Consider the following 25,056-nt stretch of genomic DNA (forward strand, 5'->3'; position numbering starts at 1 on the left):
TAGGGACGAAATATTAAATTGATTTTTGGGACTCGGAGATGGTCCAGGGGCTTGCTCCTTCCGCTCCAAGCATCAATCTGGTCTTGCAGTGCTTCCAGGAATGGTGCCCTCACCCCGTTTTGGGGAGCAAAACGTGCAAAAGCAGATCATGGCGCATAAATAGCCTTCTCCTTTTCACCCTGTCAAGTTCTCTCATCCTGACCAATCTAAGGATTTTCAGGCTCCAAAGCACTGCTAGATTTTCTGCTGGCAGCAACTCGCGTACTAAAGTTGCGAGCCAATGGGCTTGCAGATGTGCGGCACACAGGCTCCGTTTTCTGTTCATATGCCACACAGTTTTCCTGCTGGTTTGTACAGGCCACTCAACATCACTCCAGTATGCCGACTTGCGTTCTCCTCACTTCATTTTCCACAGCTCTTCATTCGGCACAATAGGAAAGTGCAGCGTCAGACTGAATGGCTCTCAGGTTTGGATGGATGTATGCCTTCACGGCCTCTCTTTTCATCCTCCTGACGCCACGGCCAAAACACCAGGGTGGAGTTCGGGGAGCCTAGACATTGCCCCCATTTCGCCATTACATGCTGTGTGCACAGATTGCATTTTGCTCGGCAAAGCTGGAGGTTTCTTCGATTCCCTGGGTGGGGTGCCACTGGGCCATCACAGCGTCTTCCTTTCTTCTGGTGTGTACTGGGGTAGGCGGGTCAGACGACGACCACCTATTAGGATTTTCTGGTACTGCACGCACAGACTCCACCGTGCTCGGCCAAACTGCAGGTCTATTGACCAACCGTCACCGTAGACTAAAAGTTCCAAAGCACAGTCGAGCGCAGCAAGGTGCAGCTGAATGTCGGTGGACGAGGAGGACCAGAGCCATAGGCGGCAAATAAGGGCTATCGCTTCTCGGCCTTTTGGCTTAGATCAAGTGTAGTATCTGTTCTTATCAGTTTAATATCTGATATGACCCCAATCTCGGGACGAAATATTAAATTGATTTTTGGGACTCGGAGATGGTCCAAGAGCTTGCTCTTTCCGCTCCAAGCATCAACCTGGTCTTGCAGTGCTTCCGGAAATGGTGCCCTCACCCCGTTTTGGGGAGCCAAACGTGCAAAAGCAGATCATGGCGCATAAATATCCTCCTCCCTTTCACCCTGTCAAGTTCTCTCATCCTGACCAATCTAAGGACTTTCAGGCTCCAAAGCACTGCTAGAGTTTCTGCTGACAGCAACTCGTGTACTAAAGTTGCGAGCCAATGGGCTTGCAGATGTGCGGCACACAGGCTCCGTTTTCTGCTCATATGCCACACAGTTTTCCTGCTGGTTTTTACAGGCCACTCACCATCACTCCAGGATGCCGACTTGCGTTCTCCTCACTTCATTTTCCACAGCTCTTCATTCGGCACAACAGGAAAGTGTAGCGTCAGACTGAATGGCTCTCAGGTTTGGATGGATGTATGCCTTCACGGCGTCTCTTTTCATCCTCCTGACGCCACGGCCAAAACACCAGAGTGGAGTTTGTGGAGCGTAGACGTTGCCCCCTGTTCCATTTCGCCATTACATGCTGTGTGCACAGATTGCATTTTGCTCGGCAAAGCTGGAGGTTTCTTCGATTCCCTGGGTTGGGTGCCACTGGGCCATCACAGCGTCTTCCTTTCTTCTGGTGAGTACTGGGGCAGGCGATTCAGACGACGACCACCTATTGTGATTTTCTGGTACTGCACGCACAGACTCCATCGTGCTCGGCCAAACTGCAGGTCTATTGACCAACCGTCACCGTAGGACTAAAAGTTCCAAAGCACAGTCGAGCGCAGCAAGGTGCAGCAGAATGTCGGTGGACGAGGAGGACCAGAGCCATAGGCGGCAAATATGGGCTATCGCTTCTCGGCCTTTTGGTTCAGATCAAGTGTAGTATCTGTTCTTATCAGTTTAATATCTGATATGTCCCCAATCTAAGAACGAAATATTAAATTGCTTTTTGGGACTCGGAGATGGTCCAGGGGCTTGCTCCTTCCGCTCCAAGCATCAATCTGGACTTGCAGTGCTTCCAGGAATGGTGCCCTCACCCCGTTTTGGGGAGCAAAACGTGCAAAAAAAGATCATGGCGCATAAATAGCCTTCTCGTTTTCACCCTGTCAAGTTCTCTCATCTTGACCAATCTAAGGACTTTCAGGCTCCAAAGCACTGTTAGATTTTCTGCTGGCAGCAACTCGCGTACTAAAGTTGCGAGCCAATGGGCTTGCAGATGTGCGGCACACAGGCTCCGTTTTCTGTTCATATGCCACACAGTTTTCCTGCTGGTTTGTACAGGCCACTCAACATCACTCCAGGATGCCGACTTGCGTTCTCCTCACTTCATTTTCCACAGCTCTTCATTCGGCACAACAGGAAAGTGTAGCGTCAGACTGAATGGCACTCAGGTTTGAATGGATGTATGCCTTCACGGCTACTCTTTTCATCCTCCTGACGCCACGGCCAAAACACCAGGGTGGAGTTCGGGAAGCCTAGACATTGCCCCCATTTCGCCATTAAATGCTGTGTGCACAGATTGCATTTTGCTCGGCAAAGCTGGAGGTTTCTTCGATTCCCTGTGTTGGATGCCACTGGGCCATCACAGCGTCTTCCTTTCTTCTGGTGTGTACTGGGGCAGGCGGGTCAGACGACGACCACCTATTAGGATTTTCTGGTACTGCACGCACAGACTCCACTGTGCTCGGCCAAACTGCAGGTCTATTGACCGACCGTCACCGTAGAGTAAAAGTTCCAAAGCACAGTTGAGCGCAGCAAGGTGCAGCTGAATGTCGGTGGACGAGGAGGACCAGAGCCATAGGCGGCAAACATGCGCTATCGCTTCTCAGCCTTTTGGCTCAGATCAAGTGTAGCACACTTGATCGGGGGAAGCTAAGGATTTCGATCTTGATGTCGATCGTGGATTGTAGTGACTGAAGACTGAAGACTGAAGAGACGTTTAAGCTCAGCTGCTATTGGTGGATCTTCATGCTGGCCTAAACCTTGGTTTGGGCCTAACGCCGGTACAGTCAAGAGCCAACGTCGGAGCTATGACCACTGCTGCATCCCGACCACCAGGCTGGGGAGTGCGAAACACTGTCCGAGTCACAGTGAGGAAGTCGGAAGGGAAGTCGCCTGTGGATCGAATTTTCTTCGTGAAGCGGGTGCTAATCGACTGCTGCGGGTTTCAACCAACAGATATCTTCTGCTTGCAAGATTTCCCCAACAACGGTTACTTCGATGTCACCTTCAGGAATGTTGCTGATTGCATCAAGTTCCTGGATGTGTTTAAAGAAAAGGGCAACCAGAGCCCCCTGTCTATCCTGACTGCGGAGCCTCTGTTCACGCTACCATCGCAGAGAAACCGGGTTATTACGCTGCACATGTACAACGCCTACGTCCCCATGTCTGATGTGCTTACGTTCCTCGCCAGGTACGTTGACCTGAAAAGCGACAGCTTACAACTAAAGGACACCTTTGGCATCTGGACAGGCGAGCACCAGGTCAAGGTAACTCTGAGAACGAACGCCAATGGAACCATCTTGCACCCACCCTCCAGTTTCGCCATTGGAGGAAACCGAGGCTACCTCTACTATGTGGGGCAGCCACGAGTATGTCACACCTGTGGCAAAGCGGGGCACATGGCCGCCAACTGCAAAGTCACCTTCTGCAAAAACTGCAAGCAGGAGGGGCACATGACAAAGGACTGTAAGGAAGACAAGTACTGCAACCTGTGTGGGGAGGCCGGCCATCTTTACAGGGCCTGCCCAAAACGTGGGGCAACCTATGCGCAAATCATCAGCGGCGGAGCCAAAAAGGCAACCACACAGGAGGTTCAGGCACCCTCCATCGACAAAGACACCACACCACAGAATGCCGAAACTCTACAGCAAGACCCTCAACAGAATGTGGAGGCCCCAGCACAGCCTGACAAAACAACCCAACTCCCATCTGGCGAGGAACACGAGACAACCGAGGATGGAACAAAGAGTGATGAGCGCTGGGAAACGGCAGGCACAAGAAAAGCAAAGAGGAAAATGAAAAATGAATCAAAGAAACTCCCGACGGGGAATGGTAAAAAGCGGGAACTCAACAGCCCAGACAACTCCTGCGATGAAGGCGAGCAATCAAAGAATAGGCCTCAATCAAAGAGGCAAAGCACCAATGTGGGAGGGGATGCACAGAACCCCCAGACCACAGACAGGAACGAAAACAAAACTCAACCAGAGCACCAACCTCTGGACGATGGGAATCGGCCTACAACCCCAACACCCGCTGACTGCCATGCCGGGCACAACGGCTACACCCCCACCCCCTCCACATTGCACATCCATCAGGCTCAAGACCACACTGAGGACAATGGCAGCTTCCTAAACCCTGATACGGTGAAGCTTTTTGAGAACACCACCGGCATGACGGGGAATTTTGAACAGCTGGAACAACCAACTGAAATGGACTCTGAAACCTGAGACGGGTAAACCTACTCTTTTTAAAATGGGTTTTAAAATCGCATCAATTAATGTGCGAAGTATTAAAGATACTTCGCGGTGTGTAGCCACACTCGGCTACTTAGAAAATGTAAGAGCCGACCTACTGTTTCTGCAGGAGTGTGGGATTCCACACCTCAACAACTACAGGCGCTGGTCGAGCTGGTGGTCCCACGGGCCATCCATCTGGTCAGGAGGAAACGACTGTCGTTCCTCCGGCCTGGGTATTCTGCTACGGGGAGGCAATTTCACCATCTCCGACGTTAAGGAGGTGGTGGGGGGACGCCTCCTAGTAGCAGACGTCAAATACAAAAACACCCCTATCAGACTTATTAACGTGTATGCCCCAGCCGTAAAAACTGAGCGACTGGCTGTACTTCAGCAACTACCACTGCTGTTGGCCACCTCCATGCCGGTCATCCTGGGCGGTGACTTCAACTGCATCATCGATGCGGATGGACGATCCGGCAGAGCCGGCAGCAAACTAGACGCTACGTCCAGACTCCTGATGGAAACGGTAAAAGACGCCAAGCTGCTCGACGTCTTCAGCAACCCTGCAGACGGAGCGCAGCGTAGATACACATGGTCACGGCCAGATGGGTCCGTCCGTTCCAGAATAGATTTCTTTTTTGAGTCCCGTGCTTTCACGGTCAGGCCCACCGACGTCAAGCCGGTGTTCTTCTCTGACCACTGCCTCCTACTGGCTGACTGCCACCTGCAGGAAAACCAGGGGTGGGCAGGGGGACATGGAAGCTAAATGTAAAACTGTTGACCCCAGAGAACCTCCAGGAACTCAAAAGGGATTACAAAGGTTGGAGAACCGTGAAACCCCTCTTTGAGTCTCCACATCTCTGGTGGGAAGCAATCAAGGGGAACATCAAAAGGTTCTTCATCCTCAAGGGCATACAGAAGGTGAGAGAGAGACGAGGGGTCACAACCAGGCTCCAGAAAAGCATGCAAAACTTACTCCAGCTGCAGTCGATGGGGGTTGATGTCAAGGAGGATCTCCAAGAGGTGAAGAGCCAGCAGGCCTCTCTCTACACCTCGGAGGCCTCCAAGGTCATCTTCCGGTCCAGAGTCCGCTCTGTGGAGCAGGATGAAAAGTGCTCACGCTTCTTCTTCCAGAAGGTACACAGAGAGACCTCTGTGATCAGCAGCCTGAAGGAAGAAGATGGCTCTGTAAAGACATCGCAGTCTGACATACTGAGGATCAGTCAATCCTTCTATGCCAGACTGTATGATCTGAAGCCAACAGACAGCACTGTTACCCAGACCTTCCTGTCGTCTATCACGGAGGTCTTGGACGACAACGAGGGGGAAAACCTGGACAAACCACTAACTCTGGACGAGCTGACAAAGGCCGTCAAGTCCTTTGAGACGAGTAAAACTCCCGGAAGCGACGGCTTACTGGCTGAGTTGTACTTGGCTCTGTGGGACTGGATGGGCCCAGACCTGCTGGAAGTGTACGAGAGTATGCTTCTGGATGGCAGCATGTCAGAATCCATGCGGAAAGGCATCATCACCCTCATCTACAAGCAGAAGGGGGAAAGGGAAGAAATTCGAAATTGGCGACCCATTTCACTGTTAAATGTGGATTACAAAATCTTAGCCAAAGTCATCGCCAATCGGGTCAAGTCTGCTCTGGAGTCGGTAATCCACCCTGACCAGACCTGTGCTGTACCCGGCAGGAAGATCTCTGACAGCCTCGCGCTGCTCAGGGATACGATCGCCTACGTGCAGGACAGGAGGGTGGACACCTGCCTCATCAGCCTTGACCAGGAGAAGGCCTTTGACAGAATATCGCACACCTACATGATGGATGTGCTCTCCAAAATGGGGTTTGGGGAGGGAATTCGCAATTGGATCAAACTGCTCTACACAAACATCTATAGCGCAGTCTCAATCAATGGGTGGGAATCAGAAAAGTTCCAGATCAAATCTGGAGTCAGGCAGGGCTGCCCTCTCTCCTCGGCCCTTTTTGTATGCTGCATAGAACCTTTTGCCGAGTCCATCAGGAAGGATCCGTACATGAGAGGGGTGACGATCCCTGGCAGCGGAGGCGTGCAAGTCAAGGCCTCCCTGTACATGGACGACGTCGCCGTTTTCTGCTCGGATCCCGCGTCTGTACGCAGGCTCTTGGACACCTGCGACCAGTTTGAACTGGCCTCAGGGGCCAAGGTAAACCGCGGCAATAGCGAGGCCATGTTCTTTGGGAACTGGGCCGACCGGTCCTTTGTCCCCTTCACGATCAGGTCAGATTACCTGAAAGTGCTGGCGATATGGTTCGGAGCGGCTGGGGCATGCACCAAAAACTGGGAGGAACGAATTACCAAAGCAAAACAGAAACTGGGCTGGTGGGAGCAACGCTCCCTCTCCATTGCGGGCAAAACCCTGGTCATAAGGTGTGAGGTACTCTCGGTGTTACTGTACGTGGCGCAGGTCTGGCCCATCACTCGGACCTACGCCGCAGCAGTCACCAGGGCCATCTTCAAATTCATTTGGAGATCCAAGATGGACCGGGTCCGAAGAGACACAATGTACAAGCCTATAGATAAAGAAGGGAGGAACGTATGCAACGCCGCCCTCATCCTGATGGCCACCTTTGTGTGCAACTGCATCAAGCTGTGCGTAGACCCTGGGTATGCAAACACCAAGGGTCACTACATACTGAGGTTCTACCTGTCCCCGGTGTTACGAAGGATGGGCCTGGCCTCATTGCCGCGGAACGCCCCAAGTAGTTGGACTGTACCGTACCACCTATCCTTCGTGGAAAATTTTTTGAAGGAAAACACCTTTGACCACAAGGCAATGAAGCAGTGGTCAGCATGTAATGTCCTCGAGACCCTCAGAGAAAAGGAGACTGTGGAGGATGTTGGATGGTTCCCTGAGCAGACTGTCAGAGCCATCTGGCAGAATGCCTCATCACCAGAACTTTCAAACAAGCACCAAGACCTAGCTTGGCTGGTGGTGTGAAAGGCCCTCCCCGTCAGATTCTTCATGTACACCCGAAGGCTCAGCATCAATGCACGCTGCCCTCGGAGTGGTTGTGGGGGAAATGAAACAGCCACACACCTCCTTGTGGAATGTGCCTTTGCAAAACAGGTCTGGAGTGAGATGCAGTGGTATCTGTCCAGGTTCATCCCGAGCAGCTCAGTAACACAGGACTCTGTGCTCTATGGACTGTTACCGGGAACCCACACCGAGACAGATGTCAACTGCTGCTGGAAAGTCATCAACTCGGTGAAAGACGCTCTTTGGTCTGCCCGAAACTTGCTGATCTTCCAGTGCAAAGAACTGTCCTCGACCGAGTGTTGCAGACTGGCACATTCCAAGGTCCAGGACTACGTGCTGAGGGATGCACTCAAACTTGGGGCAGCTGCCGCCAAGGCGCAATGGGGAAAGACCACAGTGTAAGGTCTTACCACCAAATGTACACCGAGGGGTTGGTAACAGTGTAAAACCCCTCGGTCCGGAGTTCCTTTTTTTCCATTACCAGAATGTATGTATGAAAGAAACAAAGTAATGTAAATATTAAAAAATGAACTGTAACTTATAGTAGGATACGTGTGCAACGTTATCCCAATGGAATCGACGACAAACGAATGTAACTGAGACGGAAATGTACAGTCAAGGTATTTTGAAATGTTCTGTAAAGATTAAGATAAATTTTATGAATAAAGTATATTTTTTGAAAAAAAAAAAAAAAAATCTGTTCTTATCAGTTTAATATCTGATATGTTCCCAATCTCGGGACGAAATATTAAATTGGTTTTTGGGACTCGGAGATGGTCCAGGGGCTTGCTCCTTCCGCTCCAAGCATCAATCTGGTCTTGCAGTGCTTCCAGGAATGGTGCCCTCACCCCGTTTTGGGGAGCAAAACGTGCAAAAGCAGATCATGGCGCATAAATATCCTCCTCCCTTTCACCCTGTCAAGTTCTCTCATCCTGACCAATCTAAGGACTTTCAGGCTCCAAAGCACTGCTAGAATTTCTGCTGGCAGCAACTCGTGTACTAAAGTTGCGAGCCAATGGGCTTGCAGATGTGCGGCACACAGGCTCCGTTTTCTGCTCATATGCCACACAGTTTTCCTGCTGGTTTTTACAGGCCACTCACCATCACTCTAGGATGCCGACTTGCGTTCTCCTCACTTCATTTTCCACAGCTCTTCATTCGGCACAACAGGAAAGTGTAGCGTCAGACTGAATGGCTCTCAGGTTTGGATGGATGTATGCCTTCACGGCGTCTCTTTTCATCCTCCTGACGCCACGGCCAAAACACCAGGGTGGAGTTCGTGGAGCGTAGACGTTGCCCCCTGTTCCATTTCGCCATTACATGCTGTGTGCACAGATTGCATTTTGCTCGGCAAAGCTGGAGGTTTCTTCGATTCCCTGGGTTAGGTGCCACTGGGCCATCACAGCGTCTTCCTTTCTTCTGGTGAGTACTGGGGCAGGCGATTCAGACGACGACCACCTATTGTGATTTTCTGGTACTGCACGCACAGACTCCATCGTGCTCGGCCAAACTGCAGGTCTATTGACCAACCGTCACCGTGGACTAAAAGTTCCAAAGCACAGTCGAGCGCAGCAAGGTGCAGCAGAATGTCGGTGGACGAGGAGGACCAGAGCCATAGGCGGTAAATATGGGCTATCGCTTCTCGGCCTTTTCGCTCAGATCAAGTGTAGTATCTGTTCTTATCAGTTTAATATCTGATATGTCCCCAATCTAAGAACAAAATATTAAATTGATTTTTGGGACTCGGAGATGGTCCAGGGGCTTGCTCCTTCCGCTCCAAGCATCAATCTGGACTTGCAGTGCTTCCAGGAATGGTGCCCTCACCCCCGTTTTGGGGAGCAAAACGTGCAAAAGAAGATCATGGCGCATAAATAGCCTTCTCGTTTTCACCCTGTCAAGTTCTCTCATCCTGACCAATCTAAGGACTTTCAGACTCCAAAGCACTGCTAGAGTTTCTGCTGGCAGCAACTCGCGTACTAAAGTTGCGAGCCAATGGGCTTGCAGATGTGCGGCACACAGGCTCCGTTTTCTGTTCATATGCCACTCAGTTTTCCTGCTGGTTTGTACAGGCCACTCACATCACTCCAGTATGCCGACTTGCGTTCTCCTCACTTCATTTTCCACAGCTATTCATTCCGGCACAACAGGAAAGTGTAGCGTCAGACTGACTGGCACTCAGATTTGGATGATGTATGCCTTCACGGCGTACTCTTTTCATCCTCCTGACGCCACGGCCAAAACACCAGGGTGGAGTTCGGGAAGCCTAGACATTGCCCCCATTTCGCCATTACATGCTGTGTGCACAGATTGCATTTTGCTCGGCAAAGCTGGAGGTTTCTTCGATTCCCTGTGTTGGATGCCACTGGGCCATCACAGCGTCTTCCTTTCTTCTGGTGTGTACTGGGGCAGGCGGGTCAGACGACGACCACCTATTAGGATTTTCTGGTACTGCACGCACAGACTCCACTGTGCTCGGCCAAACTGCAGGTCTATTGACCGACCGTCACCGTAGAGTAAAAGTTCCAAAGCACAGTTGAGCGCAGCAAGGTGCAGCTGAATGTCGGTGGACGAGGAGGACCAGAGCCATAGGCGGCAAACATGCGCTATCGCTTATCAGCCTTTTGGCTCAGATCAAGTGTAGTACCTGTTCTTATCAGTTTAATATCTGATATGTCCCCAATCTCGGGACGTAATATTAAATTCATTTTTGGGACTCGGAGATGGTCCAGGGGCTTGCTCCTTCCGCTCCAAGCATCAACCTGGTCTTGCAGTCCTTCCAGGAATGGTGCCCTCACCCCGTTTTGGGGAGCAAAACGTGCAAAAGCAGATCATGGCGCAAAAATAGCCTTCTTCTTTTCATTCATGTCAAGTTCTCTCATCCTGACCAATCTATGGACTTTCAGGCTCCAAATCACTGCTACATTTTCTGCTGGCAGCAACTCGCGTACTAAAGTTGCGGGCCAATGGGCTTGCAGACATGCGGCACACCGGCTCTGTTTTCTGCTCATATGCCACTCAGTTTTCCTGCTGGTTTTTACAGGCCACTCACCTTCAGGATGACGACTTGCGTTCTCCTCACTTCCTTTTCCACAGCTCTTCATCCGGCACAACAGGAAAGTGTAGCGTCAGACTGACTGACTCTCAGATTTGGATGGATGTGTGCCTTCACGGCGTATCTTTTCATCCTCCTGACGCCACGGCCAAAACACCAGGGTGGAGTTCGGGGAGCCTAGACATTGCCCCGATTTCGCCATTACATGCTGTGTGCACAGATTGCATTTTTCTCGGCAAAGCTGGAGGTTTCTTCGATTCCCTGTGTTGGGTGCCACTGGGCCATCACAGCGTCTTCCTTTCTTCTGGTGTGTACTGGGGCAGGCGGGTCAGACGACGACCATCTATTAGATTTAGTGGTACTGCACGCACAGACTCCACCGTGCTCGGCCAAACTGCAGGTCTATTGACAAACCGTCACCGTAGAGTAAAAGTTCCATAGCACAGTCGAGCGCAGCAAGGTGCAGCTGAATGTCGGTGGACGAGGAGGACCAGAGCCATAGGCGGCAAATATGGGCTATCGCTTCTCGGCCTTTTGGCTCAGATCAAGTGCAGTATCTGTTCTTATCAGTTTAATATCTGATATGTCCCCAACCTAGGGACGAAATATTAAATTGATTTTTGGGACTCTGAGATGGTCCAGGGGCTTGCCCCTTCCGCTCCAAGCATCAACCTGTTCTTGCAGTGCTTCCAGGAATGGTGCCCTCACCCCGTTTTGGGGAGCAAAACGTGCAAAAGCAGATCAGGGCGCATAAATAGCCTTCTCCTTTTTACTCATGTCAAGTTCTCTCATCCTGACCAATTTATGGACTTTCAGGCTCCAAATCACTGCTAGATTTTCTGCTGGCAGCAACTCGCGTACTAAAGTTGCGGGCCAATGGACTTGCAGGCATGCGGCACACCGGCTCTGTTTTCTGCTCATATGCCACTCAATTTTCCTGCTGGTTTTTACAGGCCACTCACCTTCAGGATGCCGACTTGCGTTCTCCTCACTTCCTTTTCCACAGCTCTTCATCCGGCACAACAGGAAAGTGTAGCGTCAGACTGAATGGCTCTCAGTTTGGATGGATGTATGCCTTCACGGTTTCTCATTTCATCCTCCTGACGCCACGGCCAAAACACCAGGGTGGAGTTCGGGGAGCCTAGACATTGCCCCCATTTCGCCATTACATGCTGTGTGCACAGATGGCATTTTTCTCGGCAAAGCTGGAGGTTTCTTCGATTCCCTGTGTTGGGTGCCACTGGGCCATCACAGCGTCTTCCTTCCTTCTGGTGTGTACTGGGGCAGGCGGGTCAGACGACGACCATCTATTAGGTTTAGTGGTACTGCACGCACAGACTCCACCGTTCTCGGCCAAACTGCAGGTCAATTGACAAACCGTCACCGTAGAGTAAAAGTTCCATTGCACAGTCGAGCGCAGCAAGGTGCAGCTGAATGTCGGTGGACGAGGAGGGCCAGAGCCATAGACGGCAAATACGGTCTATCGCTTCTCGGCTTTTGGCTCAAATCAAGTGTATTCTTATCAGTTTAATATCTGATATGTCCCCAATCTCGGGACGAAATATTAAATTGATTTTTGGGACTCGGAGATGGTCCAGGGGCTTGCTCCTTCCGCTCCAAGCATCAACCTGGTCTTGCAGTGCTTCCAGGAATGGTGCCCTCACCCCGTTTTGGGGAGCAAAACGTGCAAAAGCAGATCATGGCGCATAAATAGGCTCCTCCTTTTCACCCTGTCAAGTTCTCAAATACTAACCAATCAAAGGACTTTCAAGCTCCAAAGCACTGCTAGGTTTTCTGCTGGCAGCAACTCGCGTACTAAAGTTGCGAGCCAAAGGGCTTGCAGACTTGCGGCACACAGGCTCCGTTTTCTGCTCATATGCCACACAGTTTTCCTGCTTTTTACAGGCCACTCACCATCACTCCAGGATGCCGACTTGCGTTCTCCTCACTTCATTTTCCACAGCTCTTCATTCGGCAATACAGGAAAGTGTAGAGTCAGACTGAATGGCTCTCAGGTTTGGATGGATGTATGCCTTCACGGCGTCTCATTTCATCCTCCTGACGCCACGGCCAAAACACCAGGGTGGAGTTCGGGGAGCCTAGACATTGCCCCCATTTCGCCATTACATGCTGTGTGCACAGATTGCATTTTGCTCGGCAAAGCTGGAGGTTTCTTCGATTCCTGGGTTGGGTGCCACTGGGCCATCACAGCGTCTTCCTTTCTTCTGGTGTGTACTGGGGCAGGCGGGTCAGACGACGACCACCTATTAGGATTTTCTGGTACTGCACGCACAGACTCCACCGTGTCGGCCAAACTGCAGGTCTATTGACCAACCGTCACCGTAGAGTAAATGTTCCAAAGCACAGTCGAGTGCAGCAAGGTGCAGCTGAATGTCGGTGGACGAGGAGGATCAGAGACATAGGCGGCAAACATGCGCTATCGCTTCTCGGCCTTTTGGCTCAGATCAAGTGTAGTATCTGTTCTTATCAGTTTAATATCTGATATGTCCCCAATCTCGGGACGAAATATTAAATTGATTTTTGGGACTCGGAGATGGTCCAGGGACTTGCTCCTTCCGCTCCGAGCATCAACCTGGTCTTGCAGTGCTTCCAGGAATGGTGCCCTCACCCCGTTTTGGGGAGCAAAACGTGCAAAAGCAGATCATGGCGCATAAATAGCCTTCTCCTTTTCACCCTGTCAAGTTCTCTCATCCTGACCAATCTAAGGACTTTCAGGCTCCAAAGCACTGCTAGATTTTCTGCTGGCAGCAACTCGAGTACTAAAGTTGCGAGCCAATGGGCTTGCAGATGTGCGGCACACAGGCTCCGTTTTCTGTTCATATGCCACACAGTTTTCCTGCTGGTTTTTACAGGCCACTCAACATCACTCCAGGATGCCGACTTGCGTTCTCCTCACTTCATTTTCCACATTTCTTCATTCGGCACAACAGGAAAGTGTAGCGTCAGACTGAATGGCTCTCAGGTTTGGATGGATGTATGCCTTCACGGCCTCTCTTTTCATCCTCCTGACGCCACGGCCAGAACACCAGGGTGGAGTTCGGGGAGCCTAGACATTGCCCCCTGTTCATTTCGCCATTACATGCTGTGCACAGATTGCATTTTGCTCGGCAAAGCTTTAGGTTTCTTCGATTCCCTGGGTTGGGTGCCACTGGGCCATCACAGCGTCTTCCTTTCTTTGGTGTGTACTGGGGCAGGCGGGTCAGACGACGACCACCTGTTAGGATTTTCTAGTACTGCACGCACAGACTCCACCGTGCTCGGCCAAACTGCAGGTCTATTGACCAACCGTCACCGTAGACTAGAAGTTCCAAAGCACAGTCGAGCGCAGCAAGGTGCAGCTGAATGTCGGTGGACGAGGAGGACCAGAGCCATAGGCGGCAAACATGCGCTATCGCTTCTCAGCCTTTTGGCTCAGATCAAGTGTAGTACCTGTTCTGATCAGTTTAATATCTGATATGTCCCCAATCGCGGGACGAAATATTAAATTCATTTTTGGGACTCGGAGATGGTCCAGGGGCTTGCTCCTTCCGCTCCAAGCATCAACCTGGTCTTGCAGTCCTTCCAGGAATGGTGCCCTCACCCCGTTTTGGGGAGCAAAACGTGCAAAAGCAGATCATGGCGCAAAAATGGCCTTCTCCTTTTCACTCATGTCAAGTTCTCTCATCCTGACCAATTTATGGATTTTCAGGCTCCAAATCACTGCTAGATTTTCTGCTGGCAGCAACTCGCGTACTAAAGTTGCGGGCCAATGGACTTGCAGACATGCGGCACACCGGCTCTGTTTTCTGCTCATATGCCACTCAGTTTTCCTGCTGGTTTTTACAGGCCACTCACCTTCAGGATGCCGACTTGCGTTCTCCTCACTTCATTTTCCACAGCTCTTCATTCGGCACAACGGGAAAGTGTAGCGTCAGACTGAATGGCTCTCACGTTTGGATGGATGTATGCCTTCACGGCGTCACTTTTCATCCTCCTGACACCAAAACAAAAGGGTGGAGTTCGCGGAGCGTAGACATTGCCCCCTGTTCCATTTCGCCATTACATGCTGTGTGCACAGATTGCATTTTGCTCGGCAAAGCTGGAGGTTTCTTCAATTCCCTGGGTTGGGTGCCACTGGGACATAACAGCGTCTTCCTTTCTTCTGGTGAGTACTGGGGCAGGCGATTCAGACGACGACCACCTATTGGGATTTCTGGTACTGCACGCACAGACTCCATCGTGCTCGGCCAAACTGCAGGTCTATTGACCAACCGTCACCGTTCCAAAGCACAGTCGAGCTGAATGTCGGTGGACGAGGAGGACCAGAGCCATAGGCGGCAAATATAGAGCATAGAACATAGAACAGTACAGCACAGAACAGGCCTTTCAGCCCTCGATGTTGTGCCGAGCCGTGATCACCCTACTCAAACCCACGTATGCACCCTATACCCGTAACCCAACAACCACCCCCCCCCCGCCTCAACCTTACTTTTTATTAGGACACTACGTGCAATTTAGCATAGCCAATCCACCTAACCCGCACATCTTTGGACTGTGGGAGGAAACCGGAGCACCCGGAGGAAACACACGCACACAGAGGGAGGACGTGCAGACTCCACACAGACAGTGACCCAGCCGGGAATCGAACCTAGGACCCTGGAGCTGTGAAGCATTTATGCTAACCACCATGCTACCCTGCTGCCCCTATGGGCTATCGCTATGGGCTATATGGGCTATATGGACTATCGCTTCTTGGCCTTTTGGCTCTGATCAAGTGTAGTATCTGTTCTTAGCAGTTTAATATCTGATATGTCCCCAATCTAGGGACGAAATATTTAATTGATTTTTGGGACTCGGAGTTTGTCTAGGGGCTTGCCTCACCTCTAACCATCAACCTGGTCTTGCAGTGCTTCCCGGAATGGTGACCTCACCCCGTTTTGGGGAGCCAAACGTGCAAAAGCAGATCATGGCGCATAATCAGCCTTCTTCTTTTCACTCATGTCAAGTTCTCTCACCCTGACCAACCTAAGGACTTTCAGGCTCCAAAGCACTGCTAGATTTTCTGCTGGCAGCAACTCGCGTACTAAAGTTGCGAGCCAATGGGCTTGCAGATGTGCGGCAAACCGGCTCCCTTTTCTGCTCAAATGCCACACAGTTTTCCTGCTGGTTTTTACAGGCCACTCACCTTCACTCCAGGATGCCGACTTGAGTTCTCTTCACTTCCTTTTCCACAGCCCTTCATCCGGCACAACAAGAAAGTGTGGCGTCAGACTAAATGGCTCTCAGATTTGAATGGATGTATGCCTTCACGGCCTCGCTTTTCATCCTCCTGACGCCACGGCCAAAACACCATGGTGGAGCTCGGGGAGCCTAGACATTGCCCCCTGTTCCATTTTGCCAGTACATGCTGTGTGCACAGAATGCATTTTGCTCGGCAAAGCTGGAGGTTTCTTCGATTCCCTGGGTTGGGTGCCACTGGGCCATCACAGCGTCTTCCTTTCTTCTGGTGAGTACTGGGGCAGGAGATTCAGACGACGACCACGTATTGGGATTTTCTGGTACTGCACGCACAGAATCCATCGTGCTCGGCCAAACTGCAGGTCTATTGACCAACCGTCACCGTAGACTAAAAGTTCCAAAGCACAGTCGAGCGCAGCAAGGTGCAGCTGAATATCGGTGGACGAGGAGGACCAGAGCCACAGCCGGCAAATATGAGCTATCGCTTCTCGGCCTTTTGGCTCAGGTCAAGTGTAGTATCTGTTCTTATCAGTTTAATATCTGATATATCCCCAACCTAGGAACGAAATATTAAATTGATTTTTGGGACTCGGAGATGGTGCAGGGGCTTGCCCCTTCCGCTCCAAGCATCAACCTGGTCTTGCAGTGCTTCCAGGAGTGGTGCCCTCACCCCGTTTTGGGGAGCAAAACGTGCAAAAGCAGATCATGGCGCATAAATAGCCTTCTCCTTTTCACTCATATCAAGTTCTCTCACCCTGACCAATCTAAGGACTTTCAGGCTCCAAATCACTGCTAGATTTTGTGCTGGCAGCAACTCGTGTACTAAAGTTTCGAGCCAATGGGCTTGCAGACCTGCGACACACCGGCTCCGTTTTCTGCTCATATGCCACACAGTTTTCCTGCTGGTTTTTACAGGCCACTCACCTTCACTCCAGGATGCCGACTTGCGTTCTCCTCACTTCCTTTTCCACAGCTCTTCATCCGGCACAACAGGAAAGTGTAGCGTCAGACTGAATGGCTCTCATGTTTGGATGGATGTATGCCTTCACGGCCTCGCTTTTCATCCTCCTGACGCCACGGCCAAAACACCATGGTGGAGCTCGGGGAGCCTAGACATTGCCCCCTGTTCCATTTTGCCAGTACATGCTGTGTGCACAGAATGCATTTTGCTCGGCAAAGCTGGAGGTTTCTTCGATTCCCTGGGTTGGGTGCCACTGGGCCATCACAGCGTCTTCCTTTCTTCTGGTGAGTACTGGGGCAGGAGATTCAGACGACGACCACGTATTGGGATTTTCTGGTACTGCACGCACAGAATCCATCGTGCTCGGCCAAACTGCAGGTCTATTGACCAACCGTCACCGTAGACTAAAAGTTCCAAAGCACAGTCGAGCGCAGCAAGGTGCAGCTGAATATCGGTGGACGAGGAGGACCAGAGCCACAGCCGGCAAATATGAGCTATCGCTTCTCGGCCTTTTGGCTCAGGTCAAGTGTAGTATCTGTTCTTATCAGTTTAATATCTGATATATCCCCAACCTAGGAACGAAATATTAAATTGATTTTTGGGACTCGGAGATGGTGCAGGGGCTTGCCCCTTCCGCTCCAAGCATCAACCTGGTCTTGCAGTGCTTCCAGGAGTGGTGCCCTCACCCCGTTTTGGGGAGCAAAACGTGCAAAAGCAGATCATGGCGCATAAATAGCCTTCTCCTTTTCACTCATATCAAGTTCTCTCACCCTGACCAATCTAAGGACTTTCAGGCTCCAAATCACTGCTAGATTTTGTGCTGGCAGCAACTCGTGTACTAAAGTTGCGAGCCAATGGGCTTGCAGACCTGCGACACACCGGCTCCGTTTTCTGCTCATATGCCACACAGTTTTCCTGCTGGTTTTTACAGGCCACTCACCTTCACTCCAGGATGCCGACTTGCGTTCTCCTCACTTCCTTTTCCACAGCTCTTCATCCGGCAAAACAGGAAAGTGTAGCGTCAGACTGAATGGCTCTCATGTTTGGATGGATGTATGCCTTCACGGCCTCTCTTTTCATCCTCCTGACGCCACGGCCAAAACACCAGGGTGGAGTTCGCGGAGGCTAGACATTGCCCCCTGTTCCATTTCGCCATTACATGCTGTGTGCACAGATTGCATTTTGCTCGGCAAAGCTGGAGGTTTCTTCGATTCCCTGGGTTGGGTGCCACAGGGCCATCGCTGCGTATTCCTTTCTTTTGGTGAGTACTGGGGCAGGCGGGTCAGACGACGACCACCTGTTGGGATTTTTTGGTACAGCACGCACAGACTGCACCGTGCTCGGCCGAACTGCAGGCCAATTGACCAACCGTCACCGTAGACTAAAAGTTGCAAAGCACAGTCGAGCGCAGCAAGGTGCAGCAGAATGTCGGTGGACGAAGAGGACCAGGGCAATAGGCGGCAAATACGGGCTATCACTTTTCGGCCTTTTGGCTCATATCAAGTGTAGTATCTGTTCTTCTTAGTTTAATATCTGATACGTCCCCAACCTAGGGACGAAGTATTAAATTGATTTTTGGGACTCGGAGATGGTCCAGGGCCTTGCCCCTTCCGCTCCAAGCATCAACCTGGTCTTGCAGTGCCTTCCGGAATGGTGCCCTCACCCCGTTTTGGGGAGCAAAACGTGCAAAAGCTTATCATGGCGCATAAATAGCCTTCTCCTTTTCACTCATGTCAAGTTCTTTCATCCTGACCAATCTAAGGACTTTCAGGCTCCAAATCACTGCTAGATTTTCTGCTGGCAGCAACTCGCGTATTAAAGGTGCGAGCCAATGGGCTTGCAGACTTGCGGCACACCGGCTCCGTTTTCTGCTCATATGCCACACAGTTTTGCTGCAGGTTTTTACAGGCCTCTCACCTTCACTCCAGGATGCCGACTTGCGTTCTCCTCACTTCCTTTTCCACAGCTCTTCATCCGGCACAACAGGAAAGTGTAGCGTCAGACTGAATGGCTCTCAGGTTTGGATGGATGTATGGTAGGGTAGGGGCGGATTAGGGGCAGCAGGGTAGCATGGTGGTTAGCATAAATGCTTCACAGCTCCAGGGTCCCAGGTTCGATTCCCGGCTGGGTCACTGTCTGTGTGGAGTCTGCACGTCCTCCCCCTGTGTGCGTGGGTTTCCTCCGGGTTCTCCGGTTTCCTCCCACAGTCCAAAGATGTGCGGGTTAGGTGGATTGGCCATGCTAAATTGCCCGTAGTGTCCTAATAAAAGTAAGGTTAAGGGGGATGTTATTGGGTTGCGGGTATAGGGTGGATACGTGGGTTTGAGTAGGGTGATCATGGCTCGGCACAACATTGAGGGCCGAAGGGCCTGTTCTGTGCTGTACTGTTCTATGTTCTATGTTCTATGTTCTATGCCTTCACGGCGTCTCTTTTCATCCTCCTGACGCCACAGCCAAAACACCAGGGTGGAGTTCACGGGGCGTAGACATTGCCCCCTGTTCCATTTCGCCATTACATGCTGTGTGCACAGATTGCATTTTGATCGGCAAAGCTGGAGGTTTCTTCGATTCCCTGGCTTGGGTGCCACTGGGCCATCACAGCGTCTTCCTTTCATCTGGTGAGTACTGGGGCAGGCGGGTCAGACGACGACCACCTATTGGGATTTTCTGGTACTGCACGCACAGACTCCACCGTGCTCGGCCAAACTGCAGGTCTATTGACCAACCGTCAAAGTAGACTAAAAGTGCCAAAGCACAGTCGAGCGCAGCAAGGTGCAGCTGAATGTCGGTGGACGAGGAGGACCAGAGCCATAGGCGGTAAATATGGGCTATCGCTTCTCGGCCTTTTGGCTCAGATCAAGTGTAGTATCTGTTCTTATCAGTTTAATATCTGATATGTCCCCAATCTAGGGTCTAAATATTAAATTGATTTTTGGGACTCGGAGATGGTCCAGGGGCTTGCTTCTTCCGCTTCAAGCATCAATCTGGTCTTGCAGTGCTTCCAGGAATGGTGCCCTCACGCCGTTTTGGGGAGCAAAACGTACAAAAGCAGATCATGGCGCATAATCAGCCTTCTCGTTTTCACTCATGTCAAGTTGTCTCACCCTGACCAAGGACTTTCAGGCTCCAAAGCACTGCTAAATTTTCTGCTGGCGGCAACTCGCGTACTAAAGTTGCGAGCCAATGGGCTTGCAGACTTGCGGAAAACCGGCGCCGTTTTCTGCTCATATGGCACACAGCTTTCCTGCTGGTTTTTACAGGCCACTCACCTTCACTCCAGGATGACGACTTGAGTTCTCATCACTTCCTTTTCCACAGCTCTTCATCCGGCACAACAGGAAAGTGTGGCGTCAGACTAAATGGCTCTCAGATTTGGATGGATGTATGCCTTCACGGCCTCTCTTTTCATCCTCCTGACGCCACGGCCAAAACACCAGGGTGGAGCTCGGGGAGCCTAGACATTGCCCCCTGATCCATTTCGGCAGTACATGCTGTGTGCACAGATCTCATTTTGCTCGGCAAAGCTGGAGGTATCTTCGAATCCCTGGGTTGGGTGCCACTGGGCCATCGCTGCGTCTTCTTTTCTTCTGGTGATAACTGGGGAAGGCGGGTCAGACGACGACCACCTTTTGGGATTTTCTGGTACTGCACGCACAGACGCCACCGTGCTCGGACAAACTGCAGGCCAATTGACCAACCGTCACCGTAGACGAAAAGTTCCAAAGCACAGTCGAGCGCAGCAAGGTGCAGCAGGATGTCGGTGGACGAGGTGGACCAGAGCGATAGGCGGCAAATATGGGCTATCGCTTCTCGGCCTTTTGGCTCAGATCAAGTGTAGTATCTGTTCTTATCAGTTTAATATCTGATATGTCCCCAACCCAGGGACGAAATATTAAATTGATTTTTGGGATTCGGAGATGGTCCAGGGGCTTGCTCCTTCCGCTCCAAGCATCAATCTGGTCTTGCAGTGCTTCCAGGAATGGTGCTCTCACCCCGTTCTGGGGAGCAAAACGTGCCAAAGCAGATCATGGCGCATAAATAGCTTTCTCCTTTTCACTCATGTCATGTTCTCTCATCCTGACCAATCTAAGGACTTTCAGGCTCCAAAGCACTGCTAGATTTTCCGCTGGCAGCAACTCGCGTACTAAAGTTGCGAGCCAATGGGCTTGCAGACTTGCGGCACACCGGCTCCGTTTTCTGCTCATATGCCACAGAGTTTTCCTGCTGGTTGTTACAGGCCATAAGACCATAAGACATAGGAGTGGAAGTAAGGCCATTCGGCCCATCGAGTCCACTCCGCCATTCAATCATGGCTGATGGGCATTTCAACTCCACCTACCAGCATTCTCCCCGTAGCCCTTAATTCCTCGCGACATCAAGCATTTATCTATCTCTGCCTTGAAGCCATTTAGCGTCCAGGCCTCCACTGCACTCCGCGGCAATGAATTCCACAGGCCCACCACTCTCTGGCTGAAGAAATGTCTTCGCATTTCTGTTCTGAATTTACCCCCTCTAATTCTAAGGTTGTGCCCACGGGTCCTCGTCTCCTCGCCTAACGGAAACAGTTTCTTTGCGTCCACCCTTTCTAAGCCATGTATTATCTTGTAAGTTTCTATTGGATCTCTCCTTAACCTTCTAAACTCCAATGAATACAATCCCAGGATCCTCAGCCGTTCATCATATGTTAGACCCGCCATTCCAGGGATCATCCGTGTGAATCTCCGCTGGACACGCTCCAGTGCCAGTATGTCCTTCCTGAGATGTGGGGCCCAAAACTGGACACAGTTCTCCAAATGGGGCCTAACCAGAGCCTTATAAAGGCTCAGTAGCACATCGCTGCTTTTATATTCCAACCCTCTTGAGATAAATGACAACATTGCATTCGCTTTCTTAATCACAGATTCAACCTGCATGTTTACCTTTATGGAATCCTCGACTAGCACTGCCAGATCCCTTTGTACTTTGGCATTATGAATTTTCTCACCATTTAGAAAGTAGTCTATGCTTGGATTCTTTTTTCCAAAGTGCAAGACCTCACATTTTCTCACGTTGAATTGCATCAGCCATTTCCTGCACCACTCTCCCAAACTGTCTAGATCCTTCTGCAGCCTCCCCACTTCCTCAGCACTACCTGCCTGACCACCTAACTTCGTATCATCGGCAAACTTCGCTAGAATGCCCCCAGTCCCTTCATCCAGATCATTAATATATATGGTGAACAGCTGTGGCCCCAACACTGAACCCTGTGGGACACCGTTGGTCACCGGCTGCCATTCCGAAAAAGAACCTTTTATCCCAACCCTCTCTTCTGTCAGACAGCCAATCCTCAACCCATGCCAGTAGCTCACCTCGAACACCATGGGCCCTCACCTTACTCAGCAGCTTCCTGTGTGGCACCTTATCAAAGGCCTTTTGGAAATCCAGATAGACCACATCCACTGGGTTTCCCTGGTCTAACCTACTTGTCACCTCCTCAAAGAATTCTAACAGGTTCGTCAGGCACGACCTCCCCTTACTAAATCCATGTTGACTTGTTCTAATCCGACCCTGCTCTTCCAAGAATTTACAAATCTCATCCTTAACGATCGATTCTAGAATTTTACCAACAACGAAGTTAGGCTAATTGGCCTATAATTTTCCATCTTTTGTCTTGATCCTTTCTTGAACAAGGGGGTTACAACAGCGATCTTCCAATCGTCCGGGACTTTCCGTGACTCCAGTGATTTTTGAAAGATCTCACCCAACGCTTCCGCTATTTCTTCAGCCATCTCTCTCAGAACTCTAGTGTGTAGCCCATCGGGGCCGGGAGATTTGTCAATTTTAAGACCTTTTAGCTTTTTTAGCACAATCTCTTTTGTAATGGCAACCATACTCAACTCAGCCCCCTGAACCTCTATAATTTTTGGGATATTACTCATGTCTTCCACTGTGAAGACAGACGCAAAGTACTTATTAAGTTCTCCAGCCATTTCCTCGTCTCCCATCACTAGCCTTCCGGAATCAGTTTGAATTGGCCCAATGTCTACTTTGGCCTGTCGTTTGTTTCTTATGTATTGAAATAAACTTTTACTATAATTTCTTATATTACTGGCTAGCCTGCCTTCATATTTGATCCTCTCCTTCCTTATTTGTCTCTTTGTTAACCTCTGTTTGTTTTTTTAGCCTTCCCAATCTTCTGATTTCCCAGTGCTTTTGGCCACTTTATAGGATCTCTCTTTTTCTTTGATACATTTCCTGACCTCCTTTGCCAGCCATGGCTGTCTAATCACTCCCCGGATAATTGTTCTTTTCTTGGGGATGAACTTCTGTACAGTGTCCTCAATTATGCTTACAAACTCCTGCCATTTTTGCTCTGCTGTCTTCCCCACTAGGGTCTGCTTCCAGTCGATTTTCTCCAGTTCCTCTCTCATGCCCTCGTAATTACCTTTATTTAACTGTAACAGCATTACATCCGATTTTGCCTTCTCTCTTTCCACTCACCATCATTCCAGGATGCCGACTTGCGTTCTCCTCACTTCCTTTTCCACAGCTCTTCATCCGGCACAACAGGAAAGAGTAGCGTCAGACTGAATGGCTCTCAGGTTTGGATGGATGTATGCCTTCACGGCGTCTCTTTTCATCCTCCTGACGCCACGGCCAAAACACCAGGGTGGAGTTCGTGGAGCGTCGACAGGTATATTGACCAACCGTCACCGTAGACTAAAAGTTCCAAAGCACAGACGAGCGCAGCAAGGTGCAGCTGAATGTCGGTGGACGAGGAGGACAAGAGCCATAGGCGTCAAATCTGGGCCATCGATTCTCAGCTTTTTGGCTCAGATCAAGTGTAGTATTGTTTCTTATCAGTTTAATATCTGATATTATCCCCTGTCTTGAGACGAAATATTAAATTAATTTTTGGGACTCGGAGATGGTCCAGGACCTTGCCCCTTCCGCTCCAAGCATCAACTTGGTCCTGCAGTGTTTCCAGGAATGGTGCCCTCACCCCGTTTTGTGGAGCAAAAGGTGCAAAAGCAGATCATGGCGCATAAATAGCCTTCTCCGTTTCACTCATGTCAAGTTCTCTCACCCTGATCAATCTATGGACTTTCAGGGTCCAAAGCACTGCTAGATTTTCTGCTGGCAGCAACTCGCGTACTAAAGTTGCGAGCCAATGGGCTCGCAGGCTTGCGGCAAACCGGCTCCGTTTTGTGCTCATTTGCCACACAGTTTACCTGCTGGTTTTTACAGGCCACTCACCTTCACTCTAGGATGCCGACTTGCGTTCTCCTCACTTCCGTTTCCACAGCTCTTCATCCGGCACAACAGGAAAGTGTGGCGACAGACTGAATGGCTTCAGATTTGGATGGATGTGTGCCTTCACGGCATCTCTTTTCATCCTCCAGACGCCAAGGCCAAAACACCAAGGTGGAGCTTGGGGAGACTAGACATTGCCCCTCGTTGCATTTCGCCAGTACATCCTGTGTGCGCAGATTGCATTATGTTCGGCAAAGCTGGAGGTTTCTTCGATTCCCTGGGTTGGGTGCCAATGGGCCTTCACAGCGTCTCATGTTCTTCTGGTGAGTACTGGGGCACGCGGGGCAGAAGATGTCCCCCTGTTGGGATTCGCTGGTCCTGCACGCACAGACTCCACCGTGCACGGCCAAACTGCATGTCTATTGACCAACCGTCACCGTCGACTAAAAGTTTCAAAGCACAGTCGAGCGCAGCAAGGTGCAGCTGAATGTCGGTGAATGAGGAGGACAAGAGCCATTGGCGGCAGGTATGTGCTGTCTCTTTTTGGTTTTTAGCTCAGATCAAGTGTAGTATCTGTACTTATCAGTTTAGAAACTGCAATTTCCTTGATAATAATTGACTTGTTTGTTCGGCTATAACCATGAGAGGGAGAGAAGATGACGGAGGTCTAATTGAAAATTCATTAAGGATTATTAACTATTACCATATTAACTACATAAGAAGTAGAAGCAGGATTAGGCTTTATTGCCCCTCGAGCCTGCTCCGCCATTAAATGAGGTCATGGCTCGTCTTTACTGGACTCAGCTCCACTTTCCGACCCGAACACCTTAATCCCTTAATTCTTCAAAAAAGTATCTATCTTTCTCTTAAAAACATTTAGCGAAGAAGCCTCAATTGCTTCACTGGGCAAGGAATTCTATAGATTCACAACCGTTTGGGTGAAGAAGTTCCTCCTAAACTCAGTGCTAAATCTACTTCCCCTTATTTTGAGGCTATGTCCCCTTTCACCCGCCAGTGGAAACAACCTGCCCGCATCTATCCTATCTATTCCCTTCATAATTTTAAATGTT

At 50.5% G+C, this 25,056-nt stretch overlaps 15 non-coding genes and 2 pseudogenes across 15 annotated transcripts; all 17 read left to right on the plus strand.

Annotated features, from left to right (window-relative positions):
- Positions 1-893: 893 nt before the first annotated feature.
- LOC119957632 lies at positions 894-1,084 on the plus strand. The gene has a single exon (XR_005458860.1). It is a non-coding gene; the product is annotated as a U2 spliceosomal RNA (small nuclear RNA).
- Positions 1,085-1,870: 786 nt separating this feature from the next.
- Positions 1,871-2,061, plus strand: LOC119957652. Its single transcript, XR_005458879.1, has one exon. It is a non-coding gene; the product is annotated as a U2 spliceosomal RNA (small nuclear RNA).
- Positions 2,062-8,171: 6,110 nt separating this feature from the next.
- Positions 8,172-8,351, plus strand: LOC119957596 (annotated as a pseudogene).
- A 785-nt stretch (positions 8,352-9,136) lies between these two features.
- Positions 9,137-9,327, plus strand: LOC119957645. The gene has a single exon (XR_005458873.1). It is a non-coding gene; the product is annotated as a U2 spliceosomal RNA (small nuclear RNA).
- Positions 9,328-10,107: 780 nt separating this feature from the next.
- On the plus strand, positions 10,108-10,298 carry LOC119957643. Its single transcript, XR_005458871.1, has one exon. It is a non-coding gene; the product is annotated as a U2 spliceosomal RNA (small nuclear RNA).
- Positions 10,299-11,072: 774 nt separating this feature from the next.
- LOC119957642 lies at positions 11,073-11,263 on the plus strand. Its single transcript, XR_005458870.1, has one exon. It is a non-coding gene; the product is annotated as a U2 spliceosomal RNA (small nuclear RNA).
- A 773-nt stretch (positions 11,264-12,036) lies between these two features.
- Positions 12,037-12,219, plus strand: LOC119957580. The gene has a single exon (XR_005458828.1). It is a non-coding gene; the product is annotated as a U2 spliceosomal RNA (small nuclear RNA).
- A 774-nt stretch (positions 12,220-12,993) lies between these two features.
- Positions 12,994-13,184, plus strand: LOC119957628. The gene has a single exon (XR_005458856.1). It is a non-coding gene; the product is annotated as a U2 spliceosomal RNA (small nuclear RNA).
- Positions 13,185-13,965: 781 nt separating this feature from the next.
- On the plus strand, positions 13,966-14,156 carry LOC119957646. Its single transcript, XR_005458874.1, has one exon. It is a non-coding gene; the product is annotated as a U2 spliceosomal RNA (small nuclear RNA).
- Positions 14,157-15,298: 1,142 nt separating this feature from the next.
- On the plus strand, positions 15,299-15,486 carry LOC119957574. The gene has a single exon (XR_005458822.1). It is a non-coding gene; the product is annotated as a U2 spliceosomal RNA (small nuclear RNA).
- Positions 15,487-16,272: 786 nt separating this feature from the next.
- Positions 16,273-16,463, plus strand: LOC119957639. Its single transcript, XR_005458867.1, has one exon. It is a non-coding gene; the product is annotated as a U2 spliceosomal RNA (small nuclear RNA).
- Positions 16,464-17,249: 786 nt separating this feature from the next.
- Positions 17,250-17,440, plus strand: LOC119957640. The gene has a single exon (XR_005458868.1). It is a non-coding gene; the product is annotated as a U2 spliceosomal RNA (small nuclear RNA).
- A 786-nt stretch (positions 17,441-18,226) lies between these two features.
- LOC119957577 lies at positions 18,227-18,417 on the plus strand. The gene has a single exon (XR_005458825.1). It is a non-coding gene; the product is annotated as a U2 spliceosomal RNA (small nuclear RNA).
- A 1,166-nt stretch (positions 18,418-19,583) lies between these two features.
- LOC119957633 lies at positions 19,584-19,774 on the plus strand. Its single transcript, XR_005458861.1, has one exon. It is a non-coding gene; the product is annotated as a U2 spliceosomal RNA (small nuclear RNA).
- Positions 19,775-20,555: 781 nt separating this feature from the next.
- On the plus strand, positions 20,556-20,746 carry LOC119957625. Its single transcript, XR_005458853.1, has one exon. It is a non-coding gene; the product is annotated as a U2 spliceosomal RNA (small nuclear RNA).
- A 2,798-nt stretch (positions 20,747-23,544) lies between these two features.
- LOC119957589 lies at positions 23,545-23,736 on the plus strand. The gene has a single exon (XR_005458836.1). It is a non-coding gene; the product is annotated as a U2 spliceosomal RNA (small nuclear RNA).
- A 785-nt stretch (positions 23,737-24,521) lies between these two features.
- On the plus strand, positions 24,522-24,629 carry LOC119957613 (annotated as a pseudogene).
- The last annotated feature ends 427 nt before the right edge of the window (positions 24,630-25,056 follow it).

This window comes from Scyliorhinus canicula, chromosome 26 (assembly GCF_902713615.1).
Source record: "Scyliorhinus canicula chromosome 26, sScyCan1.1, whole genome shotgun sequence".
Taxonomy (NCBI): domain Eukaryota; kingdom Metazoa; phylum Chordata; class Chondrichthyes; order Carcharhiniformes; family Scyliorhinidae; genus Scyliorhinus; species Scyliorhinus canicula.